Source organism: Podarcis muralis, chromosome 7, assembly GCF_964188315.1.
Source record: "Podarcis muralis chromosome 7, rPodMur119.hap1.1, whole genome shotgun sequence".
Lineage (NCBI taxonomy): Eukaryota > Metazoa > Chordata > Lepidosauria > Squamata > Lacertidae > Podarcis > Podarcis muralis.
In genome coordinates, this window is record NC_135661.1 from 83114707 (window position 1) to 83135673 (window position 20967).

At 49.6% G+C, this 20967-nt stretch overlaps 1 protein-coding gene across 1 annotated transcript in view; it reads left to right on the forward strand.

Moving 5' to 3' along the window:
- The first annotated feature begins 1589 nt into the window (after positions 1–1589).
- The window catches only part of TMEM91 (transmembrane protein 91), a 31351-nt gene continuing 11973 nt past the window's right edge, over positions 1590–20967 (forward strand). Inside the window, exon 1 of the mRNA XM_028742179.2 lies at positions 1590–2186. The gene's annotated coding sequence lies outside the window, so the exon portion shown is untranslated. The remainder of the gene's footprint in view (positions 2187–20967) is intronic.

Here is a 20967-nt window from a genome sequence, read left to right on the forward strand (position 1 = left end):
ATGAGAACAGAAATCATGTGGTGGTGGCGGCAGCAGTGGGAGGCCCCATTAGCTAAAGTAGTGCTTCAGGTTAAGAACAGTTTCAGGTTAAGAACAGACCTCCAGAACAAATTAAGTACATAACGAGAGGTACCACTGTATTGGGAAGATCCCTTTCTTTCTGTACCTGCTCCAAAGAATTATTTCCCCGTGGACCGTGTTCCCCAAAACGTGGGTCTCCAGCTGTTTTTGGACTACAACTCCCATCATCCCTAGCTAGCAAGACCAGTGCTCAGGGATGATGGGAATTGTAGTCCGAAAACAGCTGGAGACCCAAGTTTGGGAAACACTGGCGGAGGGGGGAGGGCATGTCTGCTCCCAGAAGTATGTTGGACTCTTATCTCCCATCATCACTGGCTTTGCTAGCTGGGGCTGATGGGAGCTGGAGTCTAACATGCCTCTGGAATCACAGAATTGCAGAGTTGAGCTGTAAAATAATTTAGTACCAGCTGTGTACATGCCATGCACTGAAATCTCACTGGAAGCACACGTCCTCCTCCGCCTCCCTCTAAGAATCCTGGGAACTGTAGTCCACCTCTCACAGAGCTACATTTCCCAGCACCCTTCACGAACTACAGTTCCCAGAATTCTTTGGGAGTGGGTGGTGGTGGTGGAATGTGCTTTTAATGTATGGTGCATAGGCTTCTCAGGATTTATAGAGACAGGGATATCAGCTTTCCTTACAGGATTGCTGCAGAGATTACAGCACAATAATGCACTCGAAGCTGTTGGAAAGCTCAAGAGGCCGCTACAGAAACATAAAACGTTATAATTATTATAATCGCCGCTGGCGCGATCAGAGGCCTGCTGGAGATTTGAAAGAAACGTGCATTTATTTGGGTGGCGGATAGGCAGCAAATTTATGCTCTGGGTGCAAAAGGAGGGGGCGGCAGTTTGATTTGACTGGGGTCTTTCGGTATTATTTTGTGGGGCCATTCAATTTCTGCACCGCCCTTCTTCTCCAAAGAAGTCCAGGGTGGCAGACAACAACACCCATTAAATAATTTTGAAAATAGTTATTTTTTAATCGATCAAAGCCATTTCAGAAGATCTGCAAACCTTGACAAGCAACGAAATACACAGCTAACCATTCCCAGGTTGCAGGTAGACCAGCAAACTCTTCTGTGAGAGGAGGTTGACTCCGTGAGTAAAAATATAGCTTGGGAGGGCGGGGGGAGCTGCTGAAGTGAAAGGCTACAAGTGAACCTCCCACCCAAAAATATAAATAAATCTGGGCTGCGTGTAAGCCCAAGATCAGAGTCTGAAAGCTAGCGCCCACCGGCCCCCCCCATTTATGACACCCCACCCCCTTGCAACCCTGGGGGCACCAATGGAGGGAGGAAAAGGGTGCTTATGGGGGGTGTCCTAAAATCAATTCCCCCCTCTTGCATCTGGTCTCTCTTCCTTATATCAGCCAGCTTGGCGTGGAGGGGGGGGGGTCTTAAAATGCAAAGACGTGCCCACAGGGAGGGGTGTGTTTTTAAAAGGGGGGTGTCTTCTTTATTATTATTTTGCCACGCAACCCATCTCTGCGAGGAGGCGAGGCATCTGCCTGTGTGTGGCTGTCAGCTTGCAGACAACCCCTCCCCTCCTCCCTCCCCCTCCTCCATCCAGATCTGGGGGTGGGAAGGGGGGAGAGGAGGGGGGGCTCCGCTCATGCCACCGCATCTTGGCAGCAGGCGCACAGCTGCTCCCGGAGCGCTGGATGGCAGCCTTGCTGTAGTCGACAGGGCAGCTGCCTTGGCACCGCGCAGAAGGCAGAGGAGCCGGCCAGCCACCACGTTGGAGGGGACTTTCTGCCTCTCTCTTCCTCCTCCTCTTCGTGCCACGGGTCCTTCTTCTTCGCGGCAAGCCTTGGGGAAGCCGCCGATTGCCACAGATTGGCAAACCTAACCCTTAGCGCCGAGGGTGGCAAGGGCATTGTGCCAAAGCTCACCACTGGAGTTCTTGAGGGGACCCTGGCATTTTTTGAAGAGGAGGGTCTGCGTGTTCTGGCTGGCACCCAAGCCGAGCAACTTTCTCCCTGGCCGGGCATCATCGTGTCTGGGGCGGGCAGAGATGGGCACCCTTTTGCAGAGGATGCAACCCGCGGAGGTCTGGAGGGTGGCAAACAGGTGCTTGCCACGGGGACGCTGGCAGTGAGAACGGTAAGGGTCTCTATTTCTCTCTCTCTTTCTCATGTGGACTTTGCCAACCCCACCACCCTCTCAGCCTGGGCTACCCGGGTGGTGCCAACCTCCCTGACTGCAAGTCTTCATCTGATCGTAGAATAGAATGGGACCCCAAGGGCCATCTAGTCCAACCCCCCTAAGGAGAAGCCCAAAGCCAATCCTCTTGCCCACTCTTATCCATCCCAGACTTGGAGTGCCCCATTGGCCCTGGATTTTGCCCCCCACCCCCAAAAAAACTTGGGTCTCCCTGCCCTCCTCACTGCTCTCAATTCTAAATCTGCCACATGGAAGTTCAAGAGAGATTCTCTCTGAGTCTCGACAGCTGACGAGATGGTGGAATTAATGAGATTAAGCTTGGCGGCGAAGCGAGGGGGTAATTGGGTGAAGCTGGTGTCACTCTGGACCAGGGCAGGGCTTCTTATGGTGAGCCTTGGGTACCCAAGAGGACGAGAGTCCTAGGGCGATGGGCAGGCAGGGAGGCAGGCAGGTGGCTCCCGCTCCACTTAACGCCCCTGAAATGGCACAACCCCCAGAAAGGTCACTGAGCCCCCTAACCCTAGCCCCTGTCTTATTGTTGTGGCGGGGGGCGAGAGAGAGGGGTCGAGCCAGGAGCACGGGGAGCCGAGTCTCAGGGAAGCGTGCAAAGGATTTGTGAAACAGAGTTGGCCAGAGGGTGGGTTTCTTGTCTGTGTGTGTTTTAAAAGGTTGCCAGCCCCTGGTGGCAAGAGGGTGCCCCCTTTCCCGGCTCCCAGCTTGGGGACATTCTCTTCTGCTCGCCAGCCCAGGGATGAAGAAGGGATGCATCATCCCCGAGTCTTTACACAGCAGGTGTGTGGGCTGGGGAACCGAGGGCAAAGGAACCAGAGCTCTCTCTTTCTCAAACACACACACAGAGTTTCTTTCGTGTGGGAGCTCTGAGCAGGAAGGAGATCGATAGAGACCGTCAATGTGCAAGGAAAGACTGCTGGGGATTTAGCTCCTTTGTGGGGGCTGACCCATCGCTGCTGCTCCTCTCTGTGGCTCTCTGGAAAGAGGGGTTCCCCCTCCCCAGGACTACCTCTCCAGATCCTCTTTGGATTCTTGAGAGAAAGGGCCCAGGGAACAAAACAAGGTGCAAGGATATTGAAAGGGATCAATATGGAGAGAGAAGTGGAGATCTAATCTAGTGTTTTGCCTCCCAAAGCAGCCAGCTGGTGCCTCTCTGAACCTGACAGGCCCAAAGACCCAGCCCTTCCTTGCTTGTCCCCCGCCCCCTGGCATTTAGGGGTATACTGCCCTTGTACATTGAGGTTCCTCTAAGCCATCACGCCTTATATAATTACAGCTGCAGATCAACTGCTGTGTTCTGAATTATTATCTTTTCCATTCTCATTTAAAGGCATCTGAAATAGCTGCCATATTCAGACTCTGGGGCGACGACTTTCTTAAAGATAACAGTGCATTGCATGAATTAATTCCTTTTTGTCCGTTTCCGGGAAACTGCACATCAAAATATGCTTGTTTTTCTCATGCGAGGGTTGAGGAACTCAGTTTCGGTACAGCTTCCCTTGCCCCAAATGTACACTCGGTTTCCCTTTCGCACGTAACACCATCCCCACGTGGCAAGCATCAAAAGTGTCACCAGGCTGAGTCACAAACGGATGTCTTTGATTAACCCCAAGTTGACCTGATGCAAAATAAGCTTCCTCCACTCTCTTGTGACTTATTGTATAGCTTAATGTGTTAGGGGAACTACTCATGTTCCCGTTAGAACCCGGGAAGAACAAACGGGCGAATTTCTCGCCCCCGTGCGTGTGAAAATGGACGTTCTCGTGGGGTCCCCATTATGTAATGTGCGGTTGTGACGAAAACAAGTGCATGATCTAGATAGATAGATAGATAGATAGATAAATTTATTGTCATTGTCCGTATATACACAGTATACACAACAACGAAAATCAAACACCCACCCAAAGACCGGGTTCACATACACATTTGCACGTATCTCCAACACTCTCATCCTATTCAGACATAATCTATAAAAACATAACATAACCTATTAAAGGCATAACATAACCTAAAACCTATCTCATTCCTTCCTACTCCCTGCTTGCTATTTCTTGCAACTGGCCCTGAGGTCATTATTTAGTGCAATCAGAGCTCTTGGATAGAAACTATTCAGAAGGCGTGTGGTTCGTGTTTTCATTGTCCTATATCTTCTGCCCGAAGGCAACAGTTCAAAGAAGTTGTGAGCAGGATGGGTGGGATCTCTCAGGATATTGTGTGACTTCTTCAAAGTGCGAGACGTGAAGATCTCATCCAGGGTTGGTAGTTGGAGCCCAATAACATTCTGGGCAATTTTAATTATTCTCTGTAAAGCTTTTTTATCCGTTTCAGAGCTGCTCCCATACCACGATAATATACTATAGGTTAAGACACTCTCGATGGTACTGTGATAATAGGACAGAAGTAGGTGCTGAGATAGATTCAGTCCCCTGAGCATTCTCAGGAAATACAACCTCCCCTGCACCTTCCTCACAACCATATTAATATTTGCAGTCCATGAGAGGTCCTCAGAGATATAAATGCCCAGGTATTTAAAACTACCAACCCTCTCCACCTCCTCGCCATTTATGTGCAATGGTAAAAATACCTATCTAAGCACACTCCTTTCAGATCCTGGGTCGATTATGACTCCCTGCCGGCTAGGAGTGTGTACAGAATGCAGCAAACCTGGGTTGGTTTCGGCACAAGGTGTGAAACGGCCCTACAGTTCCATCAATAATTTTTTTTGGGGGGCGGGGGCCTGATCTCTGGCGAGTGCCAAAACGGAACGCCCAGTTTATATGCTAATTCTGGAGCTCTGCCCGGTTAATTAAAACGCTTGTTTTATTTGCTCCCCCCTCACCAGCAACAGGCAGCGAAAGAGAAAGAGAAAAAGGGATGCTTTGGCTGGGAAGGAATAATAGAACCCTGCTGGTTTTTATGACGTCGCTGATTTTCCCATTGTATATTTTGCTCTATTTTAACATTTCATTGTCCCCGAGAGGGGGCAATGACAATAAAGATATTATTATTATTATTATTATTATTATTATTATTATTATTTGCCACCGCAGCTCTGATAATTGTGTCTCGAAGGGTGGTATGGAAATCCGAAAAACACATTAAGTGGTCAGTGATGCCTTCGGGCAAGCGATGGACGCCATGAGCGAGACCAGAAATTCGGCAATCGCGTTTAATCTCCCTGGGGAGCGAAAATGGGTCTTTATGACTCATTGATCCCCTACCCCAAACCCCTTCACTCCTTGGCACACACGGCTGAAGATGGATTATGGGATGTCTATGGTGGCTTGGAAAAGGGACGCGGGTGGCGCTGTGGGTTAAACCACAGAGCCTAGGACTTGCCGATCAGAAGTTCGACGGTTCGAATTCCCGTGATGGGGTGAGCTCCCGTTGCTCGGTCCCAGCTCCTGCCAACCTAGCAGTTTGAAAGCACGTCAAAGTGCAAGTAGATAAATAGGTACCGCTCTGGCGGGAAGGTAAACGGCGTTTCCATGTGCTGCTCTGGTTCACCAGAAGCGGCTTAGTCATGCTGGCCACATGACCCAGAAGCTGTACACCAGCTCCCTCGGCCAGTAAAGCGAGATGAGCGCCGCAACCCCAGAGTTGGCCACGACTGGACCTAATGGTCAGGGGTCCCTTTACCTTTACCTATGGTGACTTGGACACCCAAACTAACTCAATCTAGCCCGTCACCTGGGTATCATGGCACAACAGGTGTTGAACCACCTTGGGTACCCAGAAAGGCTAGTTTTACCCCCCTCCCAACAGCCCCAAAGAATCCATATCTAGTAGGACACTATTCCTTCAGGCTCACCTTCGCTCCATGCGCAAAACCTGCGCCCAGCAACAGCACTAGAAGAAGAGAAATGTATGCATGAAATCTGACAGGGAGGGCTGAACATGTGTGTCTATTTTGCTTGCACATATAACGAAGCATCGTTTTGGCTTCAGCTTTGGAGCGGAGGGAATCTGTCCAATTAGGCCCCTCACCACCCCCTCGCATATTGCTGTCGATTTCAGCCATATGTGCATGTCATTGGGGAGAGGAGGAGGAGGAGGGGGCCGTTTCCATGAAACCGGGAATGCGTTTTTTTATCGACCGATGAGTATATTTCTCATTCGGCTGAAACATATGGTGAAAATCCGGCTGTGCAAATTCAGCGGCCCGGTCAGGATTTGAACCCATGGCTCCTCGCATTTGGAATGAGTGCTCCAGTAACTTGGCCACCTCCGGCCTGGGGCAGATCCACCAGTTTCTGCTCTGTACATGAGGAATCCAGAAAGCCACAACCTCCTAGGCCTGTGGCTCACCCTTGACCATTGGCCATGCTGGCTGAGACTGGTGGTCTGTGATAAACAGAATAATTGGCCAAAGCGTTTCATTTCCAAGATGCCAGTGGCTGGTGTTAAATGCCAACACTTTTATAATAGTTGCCCTGTGACCCGAAGCCTTTTGCCAAAATTCTAAGGGACGTAGGAGCTACGTCCGATTATTCGGCAGCAAAAGGAAGGTGCTCCTCACATGCTCAGATGCCACTGCTCAGAAGCAGAGCACAATTTCCATGCACAATTTTCCAAATTCAATCCCTGGCACTCCCCGGTGGGAGACCTGCGGCGCTCCTGGCTCCCAGCATGGCCAATGGTCAGGAAGTGCTCGAGGCAGTGCAGTGCAATGGTTAGAGTGTTGGACTAGGACCTGGGAGGCCGGGGTTCAAATCCTGTCACTCGGCCATGTAGCTCACGGGGTGAACCAGGGCCAATCGCTGCCTCTCAGCCTCACCTACCTTGCAGGGCTTGTTGTGGGGATTAAATGAGGGGAGAGCCACACCACTTTGAGCTCCTGGGAGAAAAAGGAGGGATTGGAAACCGAGTCTAGCAGATATCTGGAGGGGTACAGGTATTTCACACACAGAGCTTATGGTCCAAACTTCGGTGTGAGAGCCAGCATGGGGAAGAGGGGGGGAAACCTCAGATTAAACCTCACTTTAGGCTCAGCCCCAAAGTTAGGCAAACCCCTATTCCCTCAGCTTCTCCACTCTCAGCCCCACTGAGCTGCACTTTGGGGTGGAGATCGTAAAACAATGCCAGCCTCCTTTATTGAGCAGCTTGATATAATGCAGGTTAATGACTTGGTGGAAGCTTGTGGCTAAATGGAGCCTCTCTCTTCAGAGGCACTCTACCTGTGATTTACCAGGCGTTGGGGACAAACGAGGGCTGTAGGGCTGTAACTCTCATGACTGAAAAAACCAGGGCTCTTTTTGGATGCCTTCTCTCACCGTCTCCAGCCGTAACCTGCAGACGTTTTCGGGTTCCTAACCCATCCAGCATGACCAATGATCAGTGATGGTGGTAATTGTAGTCCATCAATATCTGGAGGGTCAAAGGCCACCCAGCCTTGGTATAAGCTATTATCCTCCCTTACACCGAGTCAAAGTCTTGCTCCATCTAGCCCAACATTGCCAACTTGGGCTGGAAGCTGCTCTCCAGCAGAGACCTCCCCTTTCACGTGGACCCTGTTCCCTGTTATTTAAGTGGAGGTACCAGGGTCTAGGGTCTGAAGGGACGCGTGTGGCGCTGTGGGTTAAACCACAGAGCCTAGGACTTGCCGATCAGAAGGTCGGCGGTTCGAATCCCTGCGACAGGGTGAGCTCCCGTTGCTCGGTCCCAGCTCCTGCCAACCTAGCAGTTTGAAAGCACGTCAAAGTGCAAGTAGATAAATAGGTACCGCTCTGGCGGGAAGGTAAACGGCGTTTCCATGTGCTGCTCTGGTTCACCAGAAGCGGCTTAGTCATGCTGGCCACATGACCCAGAAGCTGTACACCAGCTCCCTCAGCCAATAAAGCAAGATGAGCGTCGCAACCCCAGAGTTGGCCACGACTGGACCTAATGGTCAGGGGTCCCTTTACCTTTACCTATGGTGGCTTGGACACCCAAACTAACTCAATCTAGCCCGTCACCTGGGTATCATGGCACAACAGGTGTTGAACCACCTTGGGTACCCAGAAAGGCTAGTTTTACCCCCCTCCCAACAGCCCCAAAGAATCCATATCTAGTAGGACACTATCCCTTCAGGCTCACCTTCGCTCCATGTGCAAAACCTGTGCGCAGCAACAGCACTAGAAGAAGAGAAATGTATGCATGAAATCTGACAGGGAGGGCTGAACATGTGTGTCTATTTTGCTTGCACATATAACGAAGCATCGTTTTGGCTTCAGCTTTGGAGCGGAGGGAATCTGTCCAATTAAGCCCCTCACCACCCCCTCGCATATTGCTGTCGATTTCAGCCATATGTGCATGTCATTGGGGAGAGGAGGAGGAGGAGGGGGCCGTTTCCATGAAACCGGGAATGCGTTTTTTTATCGGCCGATGAGTATATTTCTCATTCGGCTGAAACATATGGTGAAAATCCGGCTGTGCAAATTCAGCGGCCCGGTCAGGATTTGAACCCATGGCTCCTCGCATTTGGAATGAGTGCTCCAGTAACTTGGCCACCTCCGGCCTGGGGCAGATCCACCAGTTTTTGCTCTGTACATGAGGAATCCAGAAAGCCACAACCTCCTAGGCCTGTGGCTCACCCTTGACCATTGGCCATGCTGGCTGAGACTGGTGGTCTGCGATAAACAGAATAATTGGCCGAAGCGTTTCATTTCCGAGATGCCAGTGGCTGGTGTTAAATGCCAACACTTTTATAATAGCTGCCCTGTGACCCGAAGCCTTTTGCCAAAATTCTAAGGGACGTAGGAGCTACGTCCGATTATTCGGCAGCAAAAGGAAGGTGCTCTGCACATGCTCAGATGCCACTGCTCAGAAGCAGAGCACAATTTCCATGCGCAATTTTCCAAATTCAATCCCTGGCACTCCCCGGTGGGAGACCTGCGGCGCTCCTGGCTCCCAGCATGGCCAATGGTCAGGAAGTGCTCGAGGCAGTGCAGTGCAATGGTTAGAGTGTTGGACTAGGACCTAGAAGGCCGGGGTTCAAATCCTGTCACTCGGCCATGTAGCTCACGGGGTGAACCAGGGCCAATCGCTGCCTCTCAGCCTCACCTACCTCGCAGAGTTTGTTGTGGGGATTAAATGAGGGGAGAACCACGCACACCACTTTGAGCTCCTGGGAGAAAAAGGAGGGATATAAAAGCAATAAATTATAGTAAGGATGGGAGACCGAGTCTAGCAGATATCTGGAGGGGCACAGGTATTTCACACACAGAGCCTAAGGTCCAAACTTTGGTGTCTTCTGTGAGAGCCAGCATGGGGAAGGGGTGGGAAGACCTCAGATTAAACCTCACTTTAGGCTCAGCCCCAAAGTTAGGCAAACCCCTGTTCCCTCAGCTTCTCCACTCTCCGCCCCATTGAGCTGCACTTTGGGGTGGAGGTCGTATAACAATACCAGCCTCCTTTATTGAGCAGCTTGATATAATGCAGGTTAATGACTTGGTGGCAGCTAGCGGTTAAATAGAGCCTCTCTCTTCAGAGGCACTCTGCCTGTGATATCCCCAGACGTTGGGGATAAACAAGAGGGCTGTAGGGCTGTAACTCTCATGACTGAATAAACCAGGGCTCTTTTTGGATGACTTCTCTCACCTGCCCCAGCCATAACCGCCGGACGTTTTCGGGTTCCTAACCCATCCAGCATGACCAATGATCAGGGATGGTGGGACTTGTAGTCCATCAATATCTGGAGGGTCAAAGGCCACCCAGCCTTGGTATAACCTCCCTTACACTGAGTCAAAGTCTTGCTCCATCTAGCCCAACATTGCCAACTTGGGCTGGCAACTGCTCTCCAGCAGAAACCTCCCCTTTCACGTGGACCCTGTTCCCTGTTATTTAAGTGGAGGTACCAGGACGCGGGTGGCACTATGAGTTAAACCACTGAGCCTAGGACTTGCCGATCAGAAAGTTGGTGGTTCGAATCCCCGCGACGGGTGAGCTCCCGTTGCTCGGTCCCTGCTCCTGCCAACCTAGCAGTTCAAAAGCACGTCACAGTACAAGTAGATAAATAGGTACCGCTCCGGCGGGAAGGTAAATGGCGTTTCCGTGCGCTGCTCTGGTTTGCCAGAAGCGGCTTAGTCATGCTGGCCACATGACCCGGAAGCTGTACGCCGGCTCCCTCGGCCAGTAAAGCGAGATGAGCGCTGCAAACCCAGAGTCGGCCATGACTGGACCTAATGGTCAGGGGTCCCTTTACCTTTTTTACCAGGGTCTGAACCTGCCGGGACTCTTCTGTCCCCAAAAGCATGTGCCCTGCTGCTGAGCAAGGCTTTCACACCCTTGCTTCTGGGCTTCCCAGAAAGCGTGTGGCTGCCCTCTGTTGGAAACAGGACACTGGGGCTTCGCTGGATTCTTAAGTGAAACCCAGCCGGGCTCTTCGGCCCTTCCTAGGAACGCTTGGAAACATGTTCTGCAAATGCTTAAGGCCTCAGAACTGTTGTTTCAGTTACCCTGATCCTGACCCCGCTGTGTGGTTCTGGAGACTGTAGCTTGCCTACCTCCCCGTGTGGGGTTAGGAAGACGGGGAGCATTCTGCCAATTTTCTCCCCCGCCATCCAAGCCGGGGAAGAAGATAAAAAGCTGAATCTCTTCTCCTCGCTTGCACTGTGCCGCCTCTGCTTTGGGAAAGCGGCGGTGATTCATGGGCATTCGCTGGCACCGCCATCGAAGTACAGTCAGGACCAAGATCTCCAGGGACTTGCTTTCATCCTCCTCCTCCTCTCCATCCCAAAATAATTTCCGTTGCTGTATGGTTTCCCAAGAGAGCGAGGCAGTGCAGATGCGTGAAGACACTCTGATTTAATTTAACCGGGAACTCGGGACGCTGGCAGGAGATTCAGACCAGGAATGTGGCCAGGGTTGGGAGTTCGATTCCAACTCCTAGGAGGAGAAGGGATGCTCAGTGGTTAGCGCAAGAGGCGGCCGTCATGTGACGGAAGCCTTGGGTTCAAAGCCCAGCGAGTGGGAAGGGAAGATCGGTTTAAGAGGCTGGCGAGGTGGCAGAGCAGGCAAACTATTTTGATTTAGAAGATTAATTTCCAGCGTTGCTTCCTGCCCCCCGCAAAAAAATAAGGTCCCAAGTTATGGTCTGAAGGCGAATGAGGCTCCCACCTCCCTGGTTGTGGGTCTGGTTGGTGCCTAAATGGGAGATGACCATCTTGGAGACTGCATTTACCATATTTTTCGCTCTATAAGATGCACCAGACCACAAGACGCACCTAGTTTTTGGAGGAGGAAAACAAGAAAAAAAAAATTCTGAATCTTAGAAGCCAGAACAGCAAGAGGGATCGCTACGCAGTGAAAGCAGCAATCCCTCTTGCTGTTCTGGCTTCTGGGATAGCTGCACAGCCTCCATTCGCTCCATAAGACGCACACACATTTCCCCTTACTTTTTAGGAGAGAAAAAGTGAGCCTTATAGAGCAAAAAATACGGTATATTATATTTTACAACCCACCTTTTTCTCCAAAACACTCATGGTTATCCCCCTCCTCATTCAATCCCCCACAACAACCCTATGAGGTAGGTTGAGGTGAGAGGCAGTGTGACTGGCCCAAAGGTCACCCCTTAAGCTTCATGCCTGAGTGGGGATTCGAACCCTGCTCTCCCACGTCCTCTAACCACTTCACCACACAGACGTGTGTGCTGACTTGGGGCCCCGTAATGGAAAGCAGCAGGATACAAACACAATGAATGAATTTGCTAGTTAGTACGTGATGTTGTGGGACTCGGGTGGCGCTGTGGGTTAAACCACAGAACCTAGGACTTGCCGATCAGAAGGTCGGCGGTTCAAATCCTCGCGACGGGGTGAGCTCCCGTTGCTCAGTCCCTGATCCTGCCCACCTAGTAGTTCGAAAGCACGTCAAAGCGCAAGTAGATAAATAGGTACCGCTCCAGCGGGAAGGTAAACGGTGTTTCCGTGCGCTGCTCTGGTTCGCCAGAAGCGGCTTAGTCATGCTGGTCACATGACCCGGAGGTTGTACGCCGGCTCCCTCAGCCAGTAAAGCGAGATGAGCGCCGCAACCCTAGAGTCAGCCACGACTGGACCTAATGGTCAGGGGTCCCTTTACCTTTACCTTATGTTGTGCCTGGGAAGACGGAGGGTGTTTTTCCTGCATTTGGGTTCCCCCCAATTTCTCCTTGGCACTGTCTTCCATACAACTGATTGGAGAGAAGTCTGTGCAACTGGGAATGGGAGAATTCGATCCTTGGCATAAGAATCTGAGATTGGGTAGGAACTTCATTACGTCTAATGCTATTTTCAAAGTGTTGGTGCTGACCTTTAAAGCCCTAAATGGCCTCGGTCCTGTATACCTGAAGGAGCGTCTCCACCCCCATCGTTCAGCCAGGACACTGAGGTCCAGCGTCGAGGGCCTTCTGCCGGTTCCTTCAGTGCGAGGTTACAGGGAGCCAGGCAGAGGGCCTTCTCGGTGGTGGCACCCACCCTGTGGAACGCCCTCCTGTCAGATGTAAAGGAAGTAAACAACTGCAGCGGCTCGGGTTACGTTACCTTCAGGTAACGTAACTTTCGGGTTGTGAACGCAGCAAACCCGGAATTGTATTCTTCTGTGTTTAGCCATGTGCGCATGCCCCTAAGCGCTCTATCGTGCCGTGCACATGCACAGAAGCAGCACCTCTACTTGTGGATTTTTCGGGGTATGTACAGACCCCTGGAACGAATTACATTCATATCCAGAGGGTCCACTGTATTTGACTTTTAGAAGGCATCTGAAGGCAGCCCTGTTTAGGGAAGTTTTTAATGTTTGATCTTTTATTGCTATTGCTATTGCTATTATTATTATTATTATTATCATTATTATTATTATTCTGTTGGGAGCCGCCCAGAGTGGCTGGGGAAAATTATTATTTTCTCCACATAGAAAGTTTGTTGTCCAGCTCCATATGGGTGAACGGGAGACTTCCTTTCTGTTCTTCTGCAGGAAGCAAAGAGTATGGGGGGTGCCATCTGAGTGAATGGAGCAGGGGCTAGTGGGATCAGTTCCCCCGTATTAGACTCTGTTGCCCAAGAGAGAGAAGGGGAGATTCCATTAACCTCTTGAAGGATTTCCCAGTTAGGATGGAGGCCCAATAACACAACTGCCCTATGCTGCCTGCTCCGCGGGTTAGGATGATGCTGAGAACCAGAACACAGGAGCACAGTGACCACCCATACTGCCTGCACTGGCCGGCAGCGGCTATTCAGAGTTTGAGGCGGGATCTTTGTCTTGCCCTACTTGGAGCCTGCAGGGATTGAACCCAGGCCTTCTGGGTGCTCTGCCACTGAGCTGCCGTCCTCCTTCCGGCGGAAGTGACTCCTGCGAGTTCTGGGCTTTTAACACCCTGGTTTCCCTTTTCAGTTTTAAAGAAACCAAACAAACAAGCTCGACAGATCTTGGCAAGGCTGTGGCGCACTGCAGGTTCCCCACGTCAGAGCCAATGTTGCCAAACAGAGCCGAGATCTTTCGATGCCAACATGTGCTTGTTTGAGCACCGAGGGAAAGGTTTTGTTCCCTCTCTTCAGAAACACTCTTTCTCTCCTCAGAAGGCATTCCCTGGGTTGCGTGTCATGTGGGAACTGTCTCCGAGTCCTGCAGTCCCTGTGCAAGTCAGCCGGCAGCATCCTTTGTAGCAATCTTCTCTTGTAGAGGGTTCATCCCCCCCCGTATTATTTTAATATTTTGTTGGAAGCTGCCCAGAGTGGCTGCGGCAACCCACTCAGACGGGAAGCGTATAAATAATAAAATCATTATTAAATATTAAACGTAATCTGTTCCGGAAGACCGTTCAAGTTCCGAAACGTTCGAAAACCAAGGCACAAAGGGCAGTCTGCAAATTTAATATAGAAAATTGAGAAAAAGAACACATACACTCAGCGGAAGCCGTTCAACTTCCGAGGCATGTTCAAAAACGGAAGCATTTACTTCTGGGTTTGCGGTGTTCAAAAACCGAAACGTTCGTCTACAGGGACGTTCGGAAACCGAGGTACCACTGTATTATTATTACAGTGGTACCTCAGGTTACATACGCTTCAGGTTACATACGCTTCAGGTTACAGACTCCGCTAACCCAGAAATAGTGCTTCAGGTTAAGAACTTTGCTTCAGGATGAGAACAGAAATCGTGCTCCGGCGGCAGGGCAGCAGCAGGAGGGCCCATTAGCTAAAGTGGTGCTTCAGGTTAAGAACAGTTTCAGGTTAAGAACGGACCTCCAGAACGAATTAAGTACTTAACCCGAGGTACCACTGTATGTATGAAAAAGCAGGCAAGTCGAAGCAGAATGCAAAATAAACCCAAGTGCCGTGGCTCTAAAACTGAACCAATCCTAGCCTAGTCGCTAATCTTGGTTGTTCAGGTTTACGCACAAAGAGTCAGCCAGGCTGGTCAGTTTCATAGAAAGTCTGGCTTTGAACCCTGATGTTGAGAGAGCACAAGGAAACTGGATCCCCATCTCAGAGTCACCACGTTGGGCAACAGATTCCTGCGTTTCAGAGGGGTTGGGCTGGATGACCCTGCAACTGCCGTCCTATGATTCCCGTGGAATGAGAAATATTTCCTCAGAAACCTCAGATGAGGGAGGAAACCCTTAATGGAATACAAGACAAGGGACTCTGAGGGGGAGATAAATCAGGCAACAGGAGGGTTTGGAGGAACAGAAGGTAAAGTAATTTGTCAAGCTTCACAGTAGCCGTCATAACGGCTATAAACCATATAACTGAAGCAGATTTACTATTCAATAAATTTTGGTACGGTGCTTCATAAAACCCCGCACAATTATGTACAGTGGTACCTCTGGTTAAGAACTTAATTTGTTCTAGAGGTCCGTTCTTAACCTGAAACCGTTCTTAACCTGAGGGACCACTTTAGCTAATGGGGCCTCCCGCTGCTGCACGAATTCTATTCTCATCCTGAAGCAAAGTTCTTAACCCGAGGTACTATTTCTGGGTTAGCGGAGTCTGTAACCTGAAGGGTCTGTAACCTGAGGTACCACTGTATTCTGCTTCAGTTTTCTTGCTGCTCTGTATGTCACTCTCTGTACACTGTCTGTATTTCTGTCCGTAAGTTGGGATGAAGATATACAAAGGACCCAGCCTGGTCTCCTTAAATCCAGAATGAATTCTGACTCCATCCCTATCCCCCAATTCATTCTCATTCTCTCTCTCTCTCTCTCTCTCTCTCTCTCTCTCTCTCTCACACACACACACACACACACACACAGTCACAGTCTGGGCTCAGGGTCCTGGCTAGATCAGACTACAATCCCATCAGCCCATTTTCCTTCTGACTGGTGACCTGACACAAATTATCAAGATAAATTTGACCCATCGTTTGTGCAAGTCAAGTAGACCAAAGATGCCATTTAATGGAGCCAGGGCTGGAGAGCAGCTCAGTTTGGTGCCGCTGACTGATCTCCAGCTGCGCGAGATCTGGTCGAGTGTGTGTGTCGGGGTACGCGAAGCAGCGTGCCAGCTTCTGAGTCACACACAGCTCTTTGTCAGGCAAAAGCGCATGGGAGGAGCTGAGCTCAGACGGGATCAAAAACATACAAAAACAAAACATGCGGAAACCCGTGTAGATAATGCCCTTTCCATGTGGATGGCGTTTTTGCTTACCTGCAAATTTCCAGAGTTGCGGTGCAGTGCCTAAGAGGCCGAGGTACCATTCAGGAAGCCCTCAGTGCGAAACTCGCCTCTGTCGTGTGCGCAGTAGGTGGTTTCAAGCCAGCCGCTCTTAACTCTCTCAGCCTCAGACTGCAACGTAGGGCATAATACTGCCGGTCTACCTTACAGGGTTCTTGTAAGGATTACAACTGAAACAGCTATGGAAATGTTTAACATTATTAAGACCAAGGCTCCCTCCAGACATTCATTCATGGTTTAATAATAATAATAATAATAATAATAATAATAATAATAATAATAATAATAATAATAATATATTATTTATCCCCCGCCCATCTGGCTGAGTTTCCCCAGCCACTCTGGGCGGCTCCCAATCAAGTGTTAAAAACAGTACAGCGTTAAATATTAAAAACTTCCCTGAACAGGCCTGCCTTCAGATGTCTTTTAAAGATAGGATAGCTGCTTATTTCCTTCACATCTGAAGGGAGGGTGTTCCAAAGGGCGGGTGCCACTACCAAGAAGGCCCTCTGCCTGGTTCCCTGTAACCTCACTTCTCGTAGTGAGGGAACTGCCAGAAGGCCCTCAGCGCTGGACCTCAGTGTCCGGGCAGAATGATGGGGGTGGAGACGCTCCTTCAGGTATACAGGACCGAGGCCGTTTAGGGCTTTAAAGGTCAGCACCAACACTATTTGTGCTGTTGATGGCATCAGGACCTGTTCTACACGATCCCGCTTTCACGCAAAGGTTTTTTTTTTGTGGAGCGGGCAGCTTGTCTCGTTCCCAATCATTTAAAAAGAGCGATTTGGAGTTTTCTGCATTACGCATCTGTGCAGTGCGTGAACTGCTGCGCATGTTTGGCTGAGCAATCTGTTCCTGCTACGGAAATCCCATGTGCCTGCACCGGATTTCACGGTGCGTGGCTTTCTGAGTTGGTGGGAGGCCTGACAGGAATTAAAAAAGGACAAACTCTGAATGTCCCTTCCCATCCAGCGACTACAATTGCGTGATGGCAGTGTGCCACCGAAAGTGCCAAACGCTGTTCTTTTTCAGTCGACTGCTGTAGGGGTTGTGTAAAGGTTGCAGATGGGGGGGTGTGTGTGTGGAGGAATAAAACACCAGCCAATTCTAATGAGCCACAATAAGCAGAGGAATATAGCCTGCATACTTCCCAAGCCTCCTCCGATTTAAGCCGATGTTACTTACGAATAATCCCTCATCACCATTTCAATATTCCCAATTTTTGCCACCCAAATTTGCCTGCCACTGCGTCTGAAGTCTCGGGGCTTAACTTAAACCCTTTAAAAACGGCATTCTTATTTATTGCGTTCATCGGTTGCCTTATACAAAAGAAAGAGCCTCAAAGCAACTTGGCAAGACAAACTGCGGCGAATAAAAGCAATTTTTTAAATTAAAAAAAACTAGGAAAATGTAAAGCTGCAAACTATACACGATACATAAAATGCTCACCCGGCCACTTATCAATAAAGTGGATTGTTTGGTCGATAAAGTAGACTCCCAGTGCAATGTGGTAAAAAACACAGCATATGGATTGACATCTTCAAGGTATTTATCGTCGCAGCTCATAAACAAGTTTTCAATAGACTCCCCCCCCCCCCCGCTCTCTGTCTTCCAAAGGTGATGGTGTAGGTCTATTTCCAATGGCACCATCAGGGCAGGACTTTGGGGGGCAGAGGCCCAGGCCCCCACTCAACAGAATGACCAGGGGGTCCCCCAAACACTGCAGGGCTGGCTTCCCACATTTCAAAGTAAACGAAGACCCATTGCTATGGAAAAAGAGGGGCTCTCCATTTCAGACCATTAAGTCTAGACACTGGGCTGTATCCAATGATCTGTGTGCTAGTGTGTGACAGAGTTTTGTGCTGGGCCCGGGAGTAACCCGTGAAACGTGGTCCAGGACCAGTCCAGAATCCGAAGGAGTCAGTCCGACAGGGCCAAGGCAGGACACGAGGCAGGAAACCAGGCAAGGACAGGTACAGGATCTCAAGCAGCATCTAGCATACAGCAATGTTGCTCCCGCAACCTGGGGTGGGGTCCGACAGCCTTTTATCTTTGTCAGATAGCGGCTGGTCCTGATCCCCTGGCGACTCACCTCCCTGTCTCGCCCGAAGGCAAGCACTCCTCTTGCAAGTACTCAGGTCTCTCCTTCTCTCTCTCTCTTTTTTAAAAAGATATTTATTGGCATTTTCCAAATTTTATCAAACATAATAATCACAAAAAAACACAAAAATACATACAAAAAAGCAAAAAACCATATGTATAACTTCATTCCCTTATGTTCATGAAACTTACTTTCCCGACCTCCTCATACCTCTCCTTACATAAAGATTACAGCTAGCAACCCCTTAATTTCAAAATCAACATCGTCTTAACATTCAACAATTTTACAATATTTCTTAAGATAGTCTTTAAATTTTTTCCAATCTTCTTCCGCCGTCTCTTTCCCCTGGTCTCGGATTCTGCCGGTCATCTCTGCCAGTCCCATATAGTCTATAACTTTCATCTGCCATTCTTCCACGATGGGTAGTTCTTCTGTCTTCCAATACTTTGCAATGAGTATTCTTGCTGCTGTTGTAGCATACATAAAAAAAGTTCCGTCCTTCTTTAACACCAATTGGCCGACCATACCCAGGAGAAAGGCCTCTGGTTTCTTCAGAAAGGTATATTTAAGTACCTTTTTTTATTTCATTATAAATCTTCTCCCAGAAAGCCTTAATCCTTGGGCATGTCCACCAAAGGTGAAAGAATGTACCTAGGTCTCTCCTTCTCTCAGACCTCAGTCTCTGCAGCTCGGGAGATGTCGGTGGGTTACTAGACCCAGAGGCTGCTTCAGCCTCCCCTGACACAACCGGTAGCGGAGCAGCTGTAAGTGATGGCCCAGCTGAAGACAACAAAGTAATCCCCACATCTGGAGCCAGGGCAGGCTCAGGTCCCTGTCTCGGCCTAGCTGGTGTTTGTTGCAAGGGAACCTGTGCAGACTGAGTCTCCTCTGGTTCCGAGTCCGAGTCTGAGTCCCAGGCCATCACAAGTTTAAAGGGAGGGCGACAAAGGAATCCAACACAAAAGTTGTGCCAGCAAAAGTTTGTTGCACAATATCCAATTCTTGGTGCGCAGGAGCTGGTTTTTGCTGTGCAATCAGTTGCACAACAATCTTGGGCAATGTACCTGTGTTTTTCCTTCAGCAAGAACTTTCTGCCAGCACAATTCAGATACCGCTTAGTGACGTTAATTTAGCACCGCATTCGCTAACAGCTCTCTCTTGCCGAAGTCCATCGCTGCCTATTTCACCCAAACAGTAGATGAGACAATATCGCTGTTTCTGAATTGCTGCCATCTCAGACTGCCGGTGCGGGCTGACGTGTGAGAAAGTTGTACAAAAATAAAATATAATCTGCACATTTAAGAATACAGATGGTGTCAGGGGGGCAAGATTAGGGTAACCTTCACTGTGACAGGCTAGTTTTTTTATGTGCAGGGATTGAAAAATAATCGTACAGAGCACTCAAGTGAACTCCACCTACAAGCCAAATGGCACATCCCAGCCATAAATAAAAGGGACTATATGAAAGCAATCTACAAAGTCTGGAGCATTCATCTTAAATTCCACTTCACACCGATAAAGCATTTTTTTCTGCCGTTGCCAAACTTAGTGTTATCTCTACATCCTTTGACAAAATGTCCCTTTATAGTATCCAGCAATTCCTTCAACAAGGCTTCTTGTGAATCCGTTCCAAAAGATGCAGATAAAATTAGCAGGAACAGCCTTGCATCTCTAAAAGTCACTGTCTCGCATCAGCCTGCATGTACGTTTCAGCCTGAGGGATATCAGATGCCAGTGAAGTGGAACTTAAACAGATTTTCAGAACCAGCAACTTCTGCAAAGCACTGCGTTGGCTACCTCTGATATATATCTCTACAGACAGATACGTTTGGAAATATAGAGATACAACTGGACTGGATCCAAGTTTCCTGTCCCAACTACTGTAACTGGTTCACAAAGATTGGGGTGGGTTTTGTGTCAGGAAAGGAGTCTTGCAGGCTGCTGAGAGGAGCGGCTGGCTCTCTAAACCAGGCGTCAGCAAACTTTTTCATCAGGGGGCCGGTCCACTGTCCCTCAGACCTTGCAGGGGGCCGGACTATATTTTGGGGGGAAAATATGAACAAATTCCTATGCCCCACAAATAACCCAGAGATGCATTTTAAATAAAAGCACACATTCTATTCATGTAAGAACATGCTGATTCCTGGACCGTCTGCAGGCCGGATTTACAAGGCAATTGGGCTGCATCCAGCCCTCAGGCCTGATTTTGCCTAAAGGTAAAGGGACCCCTGACCATTAGGTCCAGTCGTGACCGACTCTGGGGTTGCGGCGCTCATCTCGCTTTATTGGCTGAGGGAGCCGGCGTACAGCTTCTGGGTCATGTGGCCAGCATGAGTAAGCCACTTCTGGCGAACCAGAGCAGCGCACGGAAACGCCCTTTACCTTCCCAATGGAGTGGTACCCATTTATCTACTTGCACTTTGACGTGCTTTCGAACCACTAGGTTGGCAGGAGCAGGGACCGAGCAACGGGAGCTCACCCCGTCGTGGGGATTCGAACTGCCGACCTTCTGATCGGCAAGTCCTAGGCTCTGTAGTTTAACCCACAGTGCCACCCACATCCCTTAGTTCGCCTACCCAGGCTCTAAACAAAGAGATTTCCTAAGCCTCAGGGCAGTGAGGGAGAAAATTCTCTAACTTACACACAAATTCAAGGGGCTCGATTTGGGTTCGGAAAACAGCAGAATGAGGAGAAATGGCTCATCAACGACAACACCTATTATCTCTGCACAGTATTTTGAAGTTTTCAGAGCATTTAATGTAAACCATCTTCTGCAAGCCAGTGTAGTGTAGTGGTTCGTGTGTCAGGCTAGGACCTGGGAGACCAGGGTTCGAATCCCCACTCAGCCATGAAGCTCACTGGGTGACCTTGGACCAGTCATGGCCTTTCGGCCTCACCTACCTCACAGGGTTGTTGTGATGATTAAATAAGGACGGGGATAACTACGTTTGCCACCTTGAACTGCTTGGAGAACAAAGTGGGATAGAAA